This window comes from Tursiops truncatus, chromosome 10, assembly GCF_011762595.2.
Source record: "Tursiops truncatus isolate mTurTru1 chromosome 10, mTurTru1.mat.Y, whole genome shotgun sequence".
Classification (NCBI taxonomy): Eukaryota; Metazoa; Chordata; class Mammalia; order Artiodactyla; family Delphinidae; genus Tursiops; species Tursiops truncatus.
Genome location: NC_047043.1, coordinates 24,195,304 through 24,211,613, shown reverse-complemented (window position 1 = coordinate 24,211,613; position 16,310 = coordinate 24,195,304). Strand labels below are relative to the sequence as shown.

Sequence of the window (16,310 nt, the reverse complement as noted above, 5' to 3'; positions counted from 1 at the left end):
ACACAATGATGATTATCTGAATAGTAACTAACACTGAACGCTCAGTGTGTGCTAAGTATCACTCCGGGCACCCTCACGTGCACCACTTAATTCAATCTTCCCAGTAACCTTGTAAAGGGTCTTTTCCCTACTTTACAGAGAAGGAAATGGAGGCTCGCATACTAGAAGGTACTACACACGATGACAGAGCCTGTACTTGGTTCGGGGGTTCAAACAAACTAAGCTCTTAGCTGCCTCTCATGCCAAAATCTGACTAAGTTTAACTCTGCTAGGAAAAATGAAAGTATATCCACTGGCCACCTACAAATACCTATAACACACTACTGGGTTCTAAGTAACAATCTAAGGTTTTGTAAGAAATGATTTATGCCCAAGGCATCCTAACACCAAGACAATGGTGTAAAAAACAGAATGTCACTGGACCCATGGTTACTATTGGCTACAATGTTTATGGGACATACACTTGATTTGGTTTTTCTTCCCCATTCAAATGAGTCCGAAAGAAGGTTGGTGTCCTGCTCACAGCATCAATGAAGTCATATTAAATCTCAGGTGGCAAGCCTGCTTAGAAATGACAGAAAAGCAAATAATGGTGATAATGTAACTTCAGTGAGGCTATAAGCTGAAAAGAATCTCAAGTGGAAACTTCTGGTTTAAGTGCCCTGGAGGACAACATGATACGGAACGAGAAATGTGTCCACCACGTAGAGCACTGGTCAGTTTCTAGAGCCAGGATGAGTAATGAAATGAGCTCCCAAATCCCTTTAAAATATGGATATGCAGCATATAATTAAATCAGTATGGATCTATCTCTATCTCTAGATATTACATCAACTGATGTGATTAAAAATACACAATTTTTTTTAGAACATGGATATATAGTTAAAAGATTAAAAAAATAAAGAGACCCATGGCAATGAGTTTGGGATAACGATCTAGTCTTAAACCAAGACAGAAAGTTGAGGAATGGGCTATCATAAAATAAGGAGAAGCATTAGCTTGAGGTTTGACATAGAACTTTCAGAGAGTACAAATACCAGAGAGGGCCTGTGGGGATATTGCATAAATAAGCACCTCCCCTCACCCAACAGCTGGGAGTACAGATTAACCTGAGGCCAAGGACTTTTTTTGGACGCTGATAACCCCGTTCCCATACAGCCTGAAAAAGGTAGAAAGGCACTGTGCCAAAGGTCGCTGGGTCTCCTGACTCTGCCCCGCCCCTAGGCCCAGTTCCAAGGTGAGGATCCCATCCTGGGGTTAAGTTCCATCAGGAAGGTCAGTGCTCAGCTCATCCTCCAAAATGCCATTTGCTTCGCACTCTATTTACCACCCACCAACCTCCTCGGGGTTGGATGTCCTGTCCAAGAACAAAACAATGTATGGAAAGCTACAGCAGAGGAGAATCATGTGGGTATTTACTCTTCAATCCAAAACAAATTCTAGGTTAAGATACCCATTACTGTGTCATAAACCAGCATATGATACTTACATCCAAGTGTCACATCTATCCATTTCAGTACCCATATCTTATCTATCACTTACAGGAATTTAGGGTGGTTATAAGCCCGCTACAGATACGTACGTGTGCCAACTACGCACAAGCGCTCTTCTTGATGGAGGGGACAGGAAACAGTCCACAACTGTCTAACTTATCTGGAATCACACACACATAGAAAGTTAATACCACAAGAACACCCAGTAAAAGACAAGAAGCACCAAAGCACTGAGCACTGTGGGGAGGAGGGAGAGATCTGGGGCTGGGATGCCCAGAGAGACTCCCCAGAGGAGTGGGGCTTGGACCAACCCTTAAAAGAGCAGTAGGTATGGGTAGGCCAAGGGATTTGGGAAGTGTATTCCAAATGAAGGACAGCATCCAAGGAGCAGAGGGGGAAGGGGGCCGCCACACTTTGGGAAGAATGAAGCGGTCACATGACTGACTGGCATGTGATATGATGCCGCCTTCACCAGAAAAGTGTCGGCAATGATTTAAAACACATTAAAACATGTGAACGCTCCATAAATGTTAAATGAATTTATTCCGAGCAGCGGATCAGGACAGACTTCGCACAAGTGGCATGGGGCCAGGTTAGTAAGGGTTTTTACCAGGTGGAAGGCCTAGGAGGCAGAATGCTGATGGGTGTTTCAAGCTGAAGCACAGCCTGAAAGGAGGCGTGGAAGCGTGGAAGGCTACGGCAGGCAGGGGGCAGCGCACCTGGGCAACAACACCATCTCTGGGCATGCCGATGCTCTCCCCTAGTACCTTATATACACCCACCTCTCCCGTCCGCACCACTAGCCCAGGCCGTGTTCTTCCATGTGGACTCCCAGCTGGCGAGTCCCGAGCACCCAGCCCTGTCCCCTCCCATCCATCCCCACACACTGCACCAGAGCCACCAAAATCTGCAGGCCCACTCCTGCCTGAAGCCTTTCAACAATGTGTCCCTTGTTCTCTGGATACGACCTACAATCCCTCATTTGCTTAGAGCCCCTCCATCACCGGCTCACACCTGCTTCCAGCCCAAGACTGCCCTCCCCTCGTGCCCACTGCCCCGACCACACCCACCTCCCTCCACCTTCTCCTTTCTGCAGGCACATCCTGTGCAGGGAAAGCTCCCTCAGCCTCCTGCATAAAGGTCCCTCTGACCTCACCTCTGCATAAAGGTCCTTCGCTCAGAAAAACCCTCCCTGACTCCTCTTCCCCAAAGCCCCAGGTTTGGTGAGGTCCCTCTGTTTACACTCTAATCACAGCCCAGATATGAACGAACACTGAGGACCTAAGTCCTCGAGGACAAGAGCTGTGTGTGTCTGCTTCACATGGACCATCAGCTCGGTGCTGGGCACACGGGGGTGCCCACTGCATATCTGGGGGATGAGTGCTGCAGGGTCAAGAGGCTGGAGAGCAGACTGGGGACAAGATGGGGAAGACCTTGAAAGTCCTCTGACCTTTATTCCACAAGCAGTGGGTGAAAACAGCCGGGGCCCCAGGCAGCCTTGCCAGCAACGCTGCTGCCTCCATCACTGCTCCCGGCACCAACCAGTGGGGCTGACTCCCTTTATGACTTTCATCAAAGGAAGCAGCAAGAAAGGCTGGGGCTGCTTCCCACGCCCCACCCCACACCGCCCCCGCTTCTGAGGAAGTCCCCAGCGCAGCAGGGCTGCCTTGCCACCCAGCGGGGCAGGAGGACACGGCTTCCACCTCACCTGCCTCGGACGTGCGGTTGGTTGGTTCATGCAGCAGGCGGCACGGTGCCCCCTGATCTGCAGGCAGAAGAGGCTCCCTCCGCTGCAGGCTCTAACTCAGGGCCCCAAATTTACTCCACTCGGAAATAGGACATTCCTCCCCCTCTTAAAGGAGGGTCCTCCCCCGCCTGCCCCCACTGGCAGCCAATTCGCTGTGGCGATTACCATCACCTGATCTAGAACTTCGATGTCCATCCCCCCCAGCGCTGGCTCCTGGGGTGTGTTTCCCCTCAGCGTGGACCTCAGTCGGTCATCCCACAAATACTCTTGACGCCACATCTGCCCCTGTGGAGCCTTAATCCTCGGTAAATCCAACTGGCCGAACTGACTCGTTCTGCTGAGATTCAGGCTGTCAATATGAATTCCCGGAAACTCCCTCGCCTTCAAATGTCAAGGCGCTTGTTACATGCTACAAGTGGATGAAACTCCAAACATTATGCCAAGAAGCCAGACACAAAGGGCGACATACTGTATGATTCTGTTTATATGAAATATGCAGAATAAACAAATCCATAAAGATAGAAAGATTAGTGTTGCCCAGAGGCTGCAGGGAAAGGGCGGGCAGAGAACGGCTGATGGGCACAGGGTCTCCTGTGGGGGATGAAAATGTTTCAAGATTAGACACAGGTGGCTGGAGCACCACACTGTGGGTGAACTACATGCACTGAACTGTCCACTTCAAAATGGTTAATTTCAGGGACTTCCCTGATGGTCCACGCTTCTACTGCAGCAGGCATAGGTTTGATCCCTGGCTGGGGAACTAAGATGCCGCGTGCTGCACGGCCACAAAAAAAAAAAAAAAAGGTTGATTTCGTAGACTTTTGCTTGGAAAAAAAAAAAATCACATACTTAAAAAAAAACCCGAAAAACAACCTACTCTTTCCCCTCCCAATTCATAAAGGGAGGCTTAGCATCTCCTACTTTCCTGCCTCCTTCAAGAACTGACTGTTCAACTCCACTTCCCCCTTTACCTTCAATTTCCTCTCTCTGTAGGATCCTTTTATCAGCTGACAAATCTGTTCAAGTCTCCCCAACCTAAAATCTTTCCCCTTAACCCTATTTACCCTTGAATCTCACCTAGAACCACTTCAAGATCTCATAAAAAGCAGCCAACATCAAACAGCCTTCACTTTTTTAGCTCCAATATTCCCTCTAGTTCTATTTCCGGCAGTAAGGCAGTCTACAGATGCTGAAACCTATGTGCGACTTCTAAAATTGGCAGATAAAATATACACAAAACTTATAAGAATGAATAGACGAACCTGCAAGAGACTCTGAGGTCAAGACTGAGCCGGGCAGGAGTCAGTAAAAGGAAGCTGTCAGACACCCTAGGAGTTGCATGGTCTAGAGAGACCTGAGCCACACATGGCTATTTAAATGTAAATTAAGTAAAAGTAAATGAAAAACCTCAGTTCCTCACTTGCATTAGCCACACTGCAAGTGCTCTGTGACTGGTGACTACTATACTGGACAGTGCAAAATATATCCCAGAGAAACACCTCAGCATCTGGAAGCGAGCAGCTCAGTGTGCACTGGCACCTCATTCAGACATCACAGAACCTGAGGTTATAAACATCCTGAAAAAAGTCCCTACAGTAAAGGAAAGGGGAGGCAGATGCCGGGTTGACGAGTCCCCAGAGCAGAACTCTACATGATCAGACATACAAAAAACGCCAGAAGAACCTTTGTGTAACACAAGAATATAAAGGTTAAATGGTTAAAGAGAACAAGGTGATGTGGGGACGCGATGCAGGAAATTTTGATTAAAGCAAAAGCGCTGTCCAAAATCAGCAGTAACTAAAAAGAAAGTTAAGTAGTATCTATCAAACAGGCATGAACAAAAAGGAAGTTAGCTATTTTTAAACTGTTCCAAAAGACAGCCAATCTGAACGCCCCAATACAATAATGTATAGATGGCAAAGAGAATGGTGGGGGAAGAAATGATCATCTCGAACATCTAAAAAGGTATTTACGGGATTTCCCTGGCGGTCCAGTGGTTAAGACTCCATGGTCTACTGCAGGGGGTGCAGGTTCGATCCCTGGTCGGGGAACTAAGATTCCTGTATGCCGTGGCATGCATGCATTCATACATACATGCATGCATGCATGCATACATAAATAAATAAAAATTTTGAAAAAGGTGTTTACACCACACTGAGACCTTACTCTTGATTAACTCCTTTCTGCTCTGGATTTTTATTTTACAAACTGACCACTAGGGCTTCCCTGGTGGCGCAGTGGTTAAGAATCCACCTGCCAATGCAGGGGATGGGGGTTCGAGCCCTGGTCTGGGAAGATCCCACATGCCACGGAGCAACTAAGCCCGTGAACCACAACTACTGAGCCTGCGCTCTAGAGCCCGCGAGCCACAACTACTGAAGCCCGCGTGCCGAGAGCCCGTGCTCCGCAACAGGAGAAGCCACTGCAGTGAGAAGCTCGCGCACCACAGGGAAGAGTAGCCCCCGCTCGCCCTAACTAGAGAAAGCCCGCGTGCAGCAACAAAGACCCAACACAGCCCAAATAAATAAAATAAAATAAATTAATTTTTAAAAAAACCAACAAAAAACCCTGAACACTACAGTCCTCCAGTAGAGCACCTATGCAAGCAACCAGCATATTCAGACGACATAAATTTACTTTTAAATATTATCCTACCGAAGTATGGTACTTACAGACCTACAGATACATTTATTTGATAAAATGACCAAAACCAGTCCACCTGATGAAGTTCACGTACAAAGGTGACATTCAGAGATCCTCCTGTGACATAAATCAAGAAATTTATTCAGGCAGAAGGACTCAGGAGGCAATAGCTGATGAAATAAGACACCACCACCCACCCCCATGAAGGATGTTTTCATAGCCAAGTAGAAGGTTGGTCCTTATTTAAAAATACAATAGGCTCTAGTTAGAACAGGGGTTCTCAAAGTGTAGGCCAGACACCTGAAGGTCCTTGGGTCCTTTTCAGGGGTTCTGTAAGATCAAAACTATTTTTGTAATATTGCTAAGAGATTACTTTTTCAATCTCACCTCTCTCTTCACTGTTAAGTGACCCAGAGGCTACATAATGTGTGATATCTCAAAAGATTGAATGCAGAAGCAGAGAAGAGGATCCAGCTGTCTTTCATTAAGCCAGATACCAAAGTGATGGACAAAAACAGTCAAATGTCTGGTTTCACTCATTTCTTTTTGTTTGGAAAAGAATACTTTTCATAAAAATATAGACAATGTTATCATGTAATGTGCTAATTATTACTTTTAGATGTATTACTATTTAAAATAATTTAAAACCAATTTCTAATAGAATAAATACCAATAGATATAACCCACATAAACAAAAGCTCTGAGGTTCTCAGTAATTTTTAGAAGGGCAGGTCCTAAGACCAAAAAGTCTGAGAGTTGCTGTATTAAAAACTGCATACAGAATTTTTTCCCCTCTGTAAGGTTTTATCTCTAAAAAGACATTAATTTAGCTTCTCAACTTAAAGGCAAAATTCCCAAATATACCTCAAAAAGAGCCAGCTAGCAGTAATGAATAAAACGTACAATGAATATATTTTAATTTAAAGCACTCTGTGAAATAATTACATTCTTACCGGTTTCCCAGTAACTCAAATTATATACAGCAGGATGAGCTGATTTTCACATTAGTATGTGGGCTAAAACCTCTGAACGTTTCTTTAGCATGATACTTCCCTTTCAAATGAAGATACTCCTCGTGGAAACTCTTATTCACCAAAACCTAAAACTTTAAGTCATAAGTAATAAGACCTAAGTATCCTGTGGCTAAGTCACATTAGGTAGTACTGCAGCTAAAATGTTATTAGCTCACCAGCCAGTACACAGATGCTGAAGTGCTTACGTACATATATATATACATACACACACATACATATGAGAGAAAGAGAGAGAGAGAGCTCAGAATCAGTCAAAAATTCATTTTCCGGCCACTACAAAACATCTTTTAAAACAACACACTTTCCATTTAACTATCGCCTCAGTTGTCCAATTGTCACTGGGTCCTCCGTTCTCTGATTCATGTTGCTAATGAGTCCAACAGAGCGTCAGGCAGGAGGTTTCCCCAAACTTAAAAGTGCAGCCTGCTCAGGGGAGCACATCTGCCCGGTCAGGGGCTCACCTCCTTCTCCCTCTAAATGGGGTGTCAGTGGCAGGTATGTCCCTGACATCACACAGAAATATAATTACCAACAGGAAAGCAGAGTCCCCACTGGAGGAAGAAAAGCAGGTCAGCAGAGACAGACAGAATGAATATGAATAAGAGGGAGAAAATTACAGGACACTCCTTTCTCCAAAATAAGAATCTGAAGGTGACATTTCAGAGCTCCAAGCATGACCCCCCCCATCATTTATTCCTTTGACAGAGAGCAGTGTCAACGGGAGAACAAATCCTGTGTGAAGCTTAACACTCACTTGCTATAAAGGTGTATTATGTCCTCCCATCCGTTGTGAAGAAACCCAGTGCTTTCAAACAAGAGCTCAGGGTGTTCACCTTAGGTCACGGCCACAGTGCAGTTATCTGCAGGCTTCTCTCTACAAAATGTTTTCTCTATTTGCTTTCTTAGTTTGGAAAACATTACAGAGAAATGCCTGTATGCCAAGCGGACTGTCTCATTAGGGGAAACAACTTGATTTCAAGAAAGAAAAAAATCATGACTGTTTCCTGGGGACAGCACAGTTGAAATGTCAATAATGGGCACTGGGGTCCAGACCAACACCTCCTCCCCCACCTCCTGCTCAACACGGCTTAACCCTGCTGCACTTGGTTGCTGGTTGCCGGATACTGTGGGGCCTTTGTCTTACAGGGATACCAATTGATGCGAAAGACAACTCACCAGGTAGCACCCACAAATCTTATTTAATCAAATCAAAGAGCAAAGGGAAGGGAGAGCAGAAAGTTTAGTTGGTTAACTTAGAACGAATGACATCTCGTGTTAATCTTATTTTTTCTGGAGAATGAAATGTAAGTAACTCATTGAAATTAAACTGATTTTCATGTGTGGTTTATGGACATCATTATTAGTCATAACTCATCTTCAAAGGCTTTTTTTTTTACTTATATTCAGTACAATCTTCACTGAAAACTTTTAAACTTATGTTACTCGATACACTGCCACCAAGTAGAAGGACAGTGATCAGAGTGCTAAGATGGCAGCAACAGACAGGTAGGAAGGCAATGCGGTGCCACAGTAAAACACCTCTAATGTCAATACACTCCACACAGATCCTCGGAAATGGTCCCTCTCCCATTTCTCAGGAAACAGGTTGTAACTTCAATCATTACAACCAAGTTCATTATGAAGAACAAAGGAATTCAAAAACCAAGAACTTTCAGGACTTTCAGTAACCAAGTCTAAAATAAGTATATATATAGTTCAGTGGCAAATTGATATTTTTAAAAAACAGATGTGGAAATGTTCTAGCAAGTACCATCCATTTCCCTTTTTCCAACACAAGCCAAGTTTTGTTTAGGGCTCTATCCTCCCCAGTTCAGTGGGTGAGATCTGATAGGGCCAGGACCTGGGGGCAGGTTGGGGGTGGGTAGGTAAGCGTGTGACCCTGATGACCAGCTGGGTGATAGACCAACCGGAGCCAGAGAGGCTTCTGGGAAGATGACCTGCAGCACAGGGTGAAATATGCAAGGAAGGGTCATGGATGATGTTATTTTTATTTTTTTTAAACAAGTATTTAGTATTAACTTATTTTTATTTAGTAAAAAATTTTTTAAAGATTCACAGAATTGGACTTCCCTGGTGGTGCAGTGGTTAAGAATCCTCCTGCCAATGCAGGGGACATGGGTTCGAGCCCTGGTCTGGGAAGATCCCACATGCTGCAGAGCAACTAAGCCCGTGAGCCGCAACTACTGAGCCTGCGCTCTAGAGCCCGTGCTCCGCAACAAGAGAAGCCACCTCAACGAGAAGCCCACAATGAAGAGTAGCCGCCACTCGCAGCAACTAGGGAAAGCCCGCACACAGCAACAAAGACCCAACGCAGTCATAAATAAATAAATAAATGGGGGGGGGGGGGAGAAAACAGTCACAGAATTCAAATGGCCGCAAAAAAAATTTAGGCAAAAAACACTAAGAAAAACTTCTTAATTTTAAGGAATGTGACATACTGGATTCTTCAAAAGGGCTGCTGAGTCTCTTCACCAGAAAAATTTAAAGACAGGGTACAGATGAATCATGACCAATGACACCCAATCCTGTATCCCCAACTCCACGCTCAAGGGCCAGTTTCCATCTGCTCTCTCCACCTACATACATGAGGTGCTTCTGAACCTTAAACCCAACAAGCCAAGCCTCCCTTCCTCCTGACTCCCTCCAGGTGATTTCCTGCCCAATCACCTTCCCAGGAACCCAGCCTGAAAGCACACTCCACCCCACCACCAAGAGTGGATCCCAGGCCAGCCAGGGCTTCAGGCTTGTTCACAGGCCCTGCGAGTCCAGTCACCCACTCCCCCACCGCGGCCTGCCTCAGCCTCGTCACCTCTTTGCCAGAACCATCTTCTATGAACTCCCTGGCCTCCAGAACCTCCCCTCATCCAGTCCACCTAATGCATGAATCTGTCACATTGATCTCTTAAAGCGCAACTCATTCACTCAGCAAACAAGTACTGACCGCTGTATCAGATAACCAAGGACCACAAACTTAGTGGCTTGAAACACCACAAATGCATCTTAGGGGTCAGAAGTCCAAAACGGGTCTCAATGGACTAAAACCAAGGTGTGGGCAGGGCCGCGTTCCGTTTTGGAGGCTCTATGGGGGAATCCTTTTCTTCGCCTTTTCCGGCTTCTAGGGACTGCCTGTATCACTCCATTCACAGTCCCCTCCTCCATCTCAAGGCCAGCAACACTGGGCCAAGTCTCCTCACACCCCACCCTTCTACTTCTCTCCCGCCTCCCTGTTCCATACCTAAGGACCCTGGGGGTTACCCTGAGCCCACCTGGATAACCTAGGACCCTCCCTGCTCCAGTCAGCTGATTAGCAACCTTAATTCTGTCTGCAACCTTAATGCTGCTCTGCCTATAACCCCACATATTCATGGGTGCTGGGGATTAGGACATGGACATCTCTGGGGGCCCTTATTCTGCTGACCATAAGCGCCTGATACAAGGCACCGGGAGGGGCAAAGGTTAAACACAGACTTGGCTGTCAAGCTTGTGTTAGTTCTTTGATACCAACTGTTAACTGGCTCCCGCTGCTTAAAGAATTGAGCCTAGGGCTTCCCTGGTGGCGCAGTGGTTGAGAGTCCACCTGCCGATGCAGGGGACATGGGTTCGAGCCCCGATCCGGGAGGATCCAACATGCTGCGGAGCGGCTGGGCCCGTGAGCCATGGCTGCTGAGCCTGCGCATCCAGAGCCTGTGCTCCGCAACGGAAGAGGCCACAAAACGCCTGCATGCCGCAAAAAAAAAAAAAAAAAAAAAAAAAGAATTGAGCCTAAACCACTTAATCTGCTATTAAAGCCTTCCATGATTTCGAAACACTCCTGCAGGATTATCTCACACTACTTCCCTGAAGTACCCTAGCGCTGTCCTCAGCCTGCAGAACCGGGAGCACCCAACACACCGGCTTCTGCTCCACAGCCACACGCACACCGCACTCCAGTCACACGCCACCTGCCCTCTCTCTGCCTTCTCTGAATGCCCACAAAGCCCTGTTGCGCCAGTTGGCCATTCAGCAGTGACACAAAGGGTTCAGGCAGAGGGATGACCCTGAGCCAGCTGTGTGGCCCGGGCATGCCACTTGACAGCCTTGCTTTCATCATCTGTCAAGTGAAAAGCAGCCCAAATTAGTCTAAATCCGTTCCCAGTTCTACGAACTGGGGGGGTTTGTATCCATTTTTCTCTCAACCCCCAAAGTCACTGTCCAATCAAGGTCACCATCACGTCAACTGGATTAGTGCACTCCCTCCCGATAGAGGGTCCCTGCCTCCAGCCTTGCATTGCTCCCCACTCCCCAAAAAGCATCTTTCTAGGTTACTCACCTCAAAACCAGTTAAAGGCTCTTAGGAAAATGTCCAAACTCCTCAGGGTGGCCCCAGACCCCTGCTTCCTCCTTCGACTTTCCTATCAGTTCCTCACGTGCTACCTGCTTCCTCGCCTCGGTGCCTTTGCCTGAATGCCTACTTCCTCCTTCCACCAGGCAGATGTCTGCTTGTTCTCCAGGCACCCTTCCCCGGCCCTCCCGGTCTGATTTACGCGTCCTTCCCGTCTGCGCCCATAGCACCCCACACTACGCTCTCCGTTCTCATCACCGTGGTAGTCGTGTCTGTTCCCCGTCAGGATCCTCCACACTGCAACTTCCACACGGGCAGCACCGTCAGTCAACCTCATCCACCACCCTAGGTACAGACTGGGGGTGGTCACCCAAATTCTGGATAGAGCAGAAGGACCTGCTCACAGCCACCCAGAATCAAGATGAGATTGCCCGGTCTGCCTTGCAGCGTCATGTGGCTGCACGTTTAAAGTTCTGGCCAAGCAGACATAAGCAAGATTGTCTAGGGGCAGTTTCTGGGAACTTCCCTAAGAGAAAGCACGAATGAATCCTCTGTCCTTTCTGCCTCTGTCTCTTCCTCCATCCTGCTGCCTCTAAGCCTTACACACAGTGAGCTAGGAGCCTACAGTTGGGTCATACCTGTACCTTTCTCCAGCCCTTTATGGGAAATACAATACCTTGTTTTGAGATGCCATTATTGGAACCATCACTATTTTGGAATCCCTGTCGCCTGCACTCAAATTTAATTGCAACACACACAGCCATATCCACAGCACCAATAATATCTGTTGCATCAAGTACATACCTCACCTCTTCTACTGGATTATAATCTATTTGTCAGTAGGTGTATTGTCATGTGTCTCTGCGGGATTCATGCACCCGAGCAGAGGGCAGCACACAGAACTCCTCTACGGTGAATAAGTGTGGATGGTCAATGAATTGATGACCACGTGGTTACTGATGCAGACAGACTCAGTCCAAGCTACACGGGGCTACCTTAACCTTGGCTCACTGCTGCGGCCAACCAAAATAAAGTTAAAAAAAGAGTGTCTACACCACTATGCATAAAATAGATAACTAATGAGGATCTCTTGTATAGCACAGGGAACTCTACTCCGAGCTCTGTGGTGACCTAAATGGAAAGGAAATCCAAAAAAGAGGGGATATACGTATACGTATGGCTGATTCACTTTGCTGTACAGCAGAAACTGACACAGCAGTGTAAAGCAACTATACTCCGATTAAAAAGAAAAAAAAAAGTGTCAGTTTCTACCATTATTTGATCAGGGAATAGTTCAGAGCCTAGACACCAGAGTTCGTTCTCTTCCTTCCTCGGGCACAGGGTCACCAGTGTACTCTATCACTGGCTTACTCCACCTAAAAGCTCTACAAGGTAATATACAAATAAGCAAGGTCCTTTAACACAGACATTAAAAAAACATCCTCTGCTCCTGGGCAGGTGGGATGTCTAGCAATTTGCTCTACTCCCTCAGCCTGGCTGGGGGAACAGCAACCCTAAGCAGGGAAACCAGTGCCCCAGAGCCCGCTTCCCCAGGTGGGCCCCTCATCTGTGCAGTGTTACGAAGTCTCAGGCCTCTCAGGCTACTGAGGCGTATTCACCTTCACACAGCCATAAGCACAGGTTACAGAACTGATCGTACTTGAAAGGTACATATTTAGAGACATTCGTGCAAGTAAATGGCAGATACCTACTCCATGCCAGACAGTACACAGGTTCCAAGGATACGCGGGGAGCATGCCAGGCGCTGAGCAGAGACAGAAGGAAAGCACTCGTCATCCTCACTTGCTGAATGAGGAGACTGAGGCACACAGAGGTTAGTCAGTCATGTATAACCAAGGTTACACAAGCCGGAAGGGGTGGGAACATCTAATTGAGTCAAAAGCACGAAAGGTTCTAGGCTGTATGAGTTTGACTTACAAAGAACAGGGCCTTTTCTGTTATTTAGTTTGCTTTGCTTTTGTGTTTCTGTCGGTGCAGAGCAATTGAGGAAGCATCCAAATACAGCCTACAAGGCACATCTGGGGAGATGTGAGTCTGTGGTGTGTGCAGAGTGAAAAGTGCCGGCAGAAAACGACGCTGGATCAAGGATGGCCCTGACAGGGAGTAAACAAAGGTGTTAGGGTGGAGCGCATGATCCCATTAACCTGTCACAAGACCTCTGTGACAGCACAGCTGGGAGCAGAACACAGGGAGGCAGGAAGGAGGAGGGGGAAACCAGGCACCTAGGAAGGACTGGTGGGCTGCGGACAGGGCAGAGCCCGAATGGACACCTGGTGACTTGACGGTTGGAGGGAGCGGGGGAAGGATGCAGCTGACAGGAGAAGGACCCAGGCAGTGCTGCCAGCCTGACGGCCTGGGCACACAGGCGATGGCGGTGCTCCTGGCCATGCTGGCCAACAGGAGACAGGTTTGGAGGGCAACCAGGTGAATCAGCAGATGAGAAGTTCTGCACCTGGAGCCGTGCGGCGCCCTCATGTCACTCTGGCTGCAGATCGTTCTCCTCCCAGGTCACTGTAAGAAAGTCTTCCTACCCTCCTCCGTTGTTGGGACGCCCTTGTTAACATTGTCGGCTCACCTGCATCTTTCTGCCCGGGTGGGCTTTTAAGGCTTCTAGGCGTTTGTACGCTTTTGGTTTAAAACCATGGGGGGAGGTATGGAGCCCATTGCTGGCAGGTCTTTTACTTGCTGATTGTGTATTTCTGGGGCTAGATTTTAAAGCAGCCCTTTTGGTTGTTACTAGGAAGACATGTTAGGGAAAGAAAAAAAAAAAGAGTGACTTTTGTCAAAAGCTAAATGCTTGAAAAATTGACCCAATTAATACAAGTTTTAGGTGAAGTTCTTTGAGACATGAAGGGAGGTAGGATGCGTTCTTGGAAAGGTCTTTTCAGATTCTGAAAGGCTTTTCAAAGTGCAAGCGTTGGGGTATCCCTGGTGGCACAGTGGTTAAGAATCCGCCTGCCAGTGCAGGGGACACAGGTTCGAGCCCTGGTCCAGGAGATTCCCACATGCCGCAGAGCAACTAAGCCCGTGTGCCACAACTACTGAGCCTGCACCCTAGAGCCCGTGAGCCACAACTACTGAGCCCACATGCCACAACTACTGAAGCCCATGCACCTAGAGCCTGCGCTCCGCAACAAGGGAAGCGACTGCAACAAAGAGTAGCCCCTGCTCACCGCAACTAGAGAAAGCCCGCGTGCAGCAATGAAGACCCAACGCAGCCAAAGATAAATAAATAAATAAATAAATAAATTTACTTTTTTTTTTTTTTTTTTTTTTGCGGTACTCGGGCCTCTCACTGTCGTGGCCTCTCCCGTTGCGGAGCACAGGCCCCGGACGCGCAGGCTCAGCGGCCATGGCTCACGGGCCCAGCTGCCCCGCGGCATGTGGGATCTTCACCAACAGGGGCACGAACCCGTGTCCCCTGTATCGGGAGGCGGACTCTCAACCACTGCGCCACCAGGGAAGCCCTAAATAAATAAATTTAAAAACCAATAAATAAATAAAGTGCAAGCGTGGAAAAAGCTTGTGGCGAAGGGGGGCAAGAAAAAGCAGGTCCAGAAGTTTACTCTTGACTGTACCTGTCCTGTAGAAGATGGAATCATGGATGCTGCCAATTTTGAGCAGTTCCTTCAGGAAAGAATGAAAGTGCATGGAAAAGCTGGGAATCTCAGAGGAGGTGTTATAACAATCGAAAGAAGCAAAAGCAAAATCACTGTAACTTCCGAGGTGCCTTTTTCCAAAAAGTATTTGAAATATCTCACCAAAAAATATTTGAAGAATCATCATCTACGTGATCGGTTATGCATAGCTGCTAACAGGAAAGAAAGTTATGAGTTAACGTTACTTCTAGATTAATCAAGATGAATAAGAGGAGGAAGATGAGGACTGAAACTCAGTTATCTGGAGTATTTTATATGAATTCTTAAATAAAATTTAGGGAAAAAAAAAAGAAATGTCAGGCTTCCCTGGTGGCGCAGTGGTTGGGAGTCCGCCTGCCGATGCAGGGGACACGGGTTCGTGCCCCGGTCCGGGAAGATCCCACATGCCGTGGAGTGCCTAGGCCCGTGAGCCATGGCCGCTGAACCTGCATGTCCGGAGCCTGTGCTCCGCAACGGGAGAGGCCACAACAGTGAGAGGCCCAAAAACCCAAAAAAAAAAAAAAAAAAAAAAAAAAAAAAAAAAAGAAATGTCTGAGATGGACAGTGGGTTGGGTGGGTGGGTGAATACTTGAATCCATGGGTTAAGTAAATCACCCGCTGAGATTGGTTTTCCAACAGTACTTTGCAACTATTCACCTACACCTTGAATTTCGGGAAGCGCTTTAAAATATGCCAGTCCCATTTCCTAAAAGATGGTAAACTCAAGCATGGAGCTCTGTACCAGGGCTCCATGTAGAGCACCCACCTCACTCTGCACGCGCAGCCACCTTCCTCTGGGTCGCTGAGCCTCTTCCAAACCTACCGTGCCTTGCAAAGAAAACAAAAAGGATCTGCCATAACAAGCCCAGTACATACAGCATTCTCCTGGGTTCACGAAGTCCTGAAACACTGTCTTTAAGGGGGTATTTGGAGAAGCTCCGACCTGTTTCACAGGACAACCGCCTTCCTGGCTGAAACAAACTTGCAGACAATGCAAGGCCGCACAGATCTGGATATGAGATCCTCTGCAAGCCTCTAACTGGTCCCTTAAAGACCCAGCTTAAAGAGGCCGAGCTCTACTTCCACCCCATTTCTAACATACAAATCAGACTTGCAGTTGCAGTCTGCAGTTACAGATAGCTGGGAGACAAACATTTAAGCGGCTTTTAAGCAACATTTAAGCAACATTAAGCAGCTACTTATAATTCTAAATCTGACTGCAGCCTGATATGATTACTTGATTAACTGACGTGATTACTTGAATATTCAAAATAAATTGTCATGGTCTCCAAGCTAATTCATACAAAATATACAAAGGCAGCGTTACAGCCTTGGTTGAAATTAAAAGAGGGTGGAGAAACATAATTAACAAAGATAAGTTATGTACTCCCC

At 47.1% G+C, this 16,310-nt stretch overlaps 1 protein-coding gene and 1 pseudogene across 4 annotated transcripts in view; one reads left to right on the top strand and one right to left on the bottom strand.

The window, feature by feature from the left end:
* Nucleotides 1-16,310, bottom strand: part of ELOVL5 (ELOVL fatty acid elongase 5) — a 70,007-nt gene that overhangs the window by 45,734 nt on the left and 7,963 nt on the right. The gene's annotated exons all lie outside the window — the stretch shown is intronic.
* LOC109552513 (large ribosomal subunit protein eL22 pseudogene) lies at nucleotides 13,922-15,233 on the top strand (annotated as a pseudogene).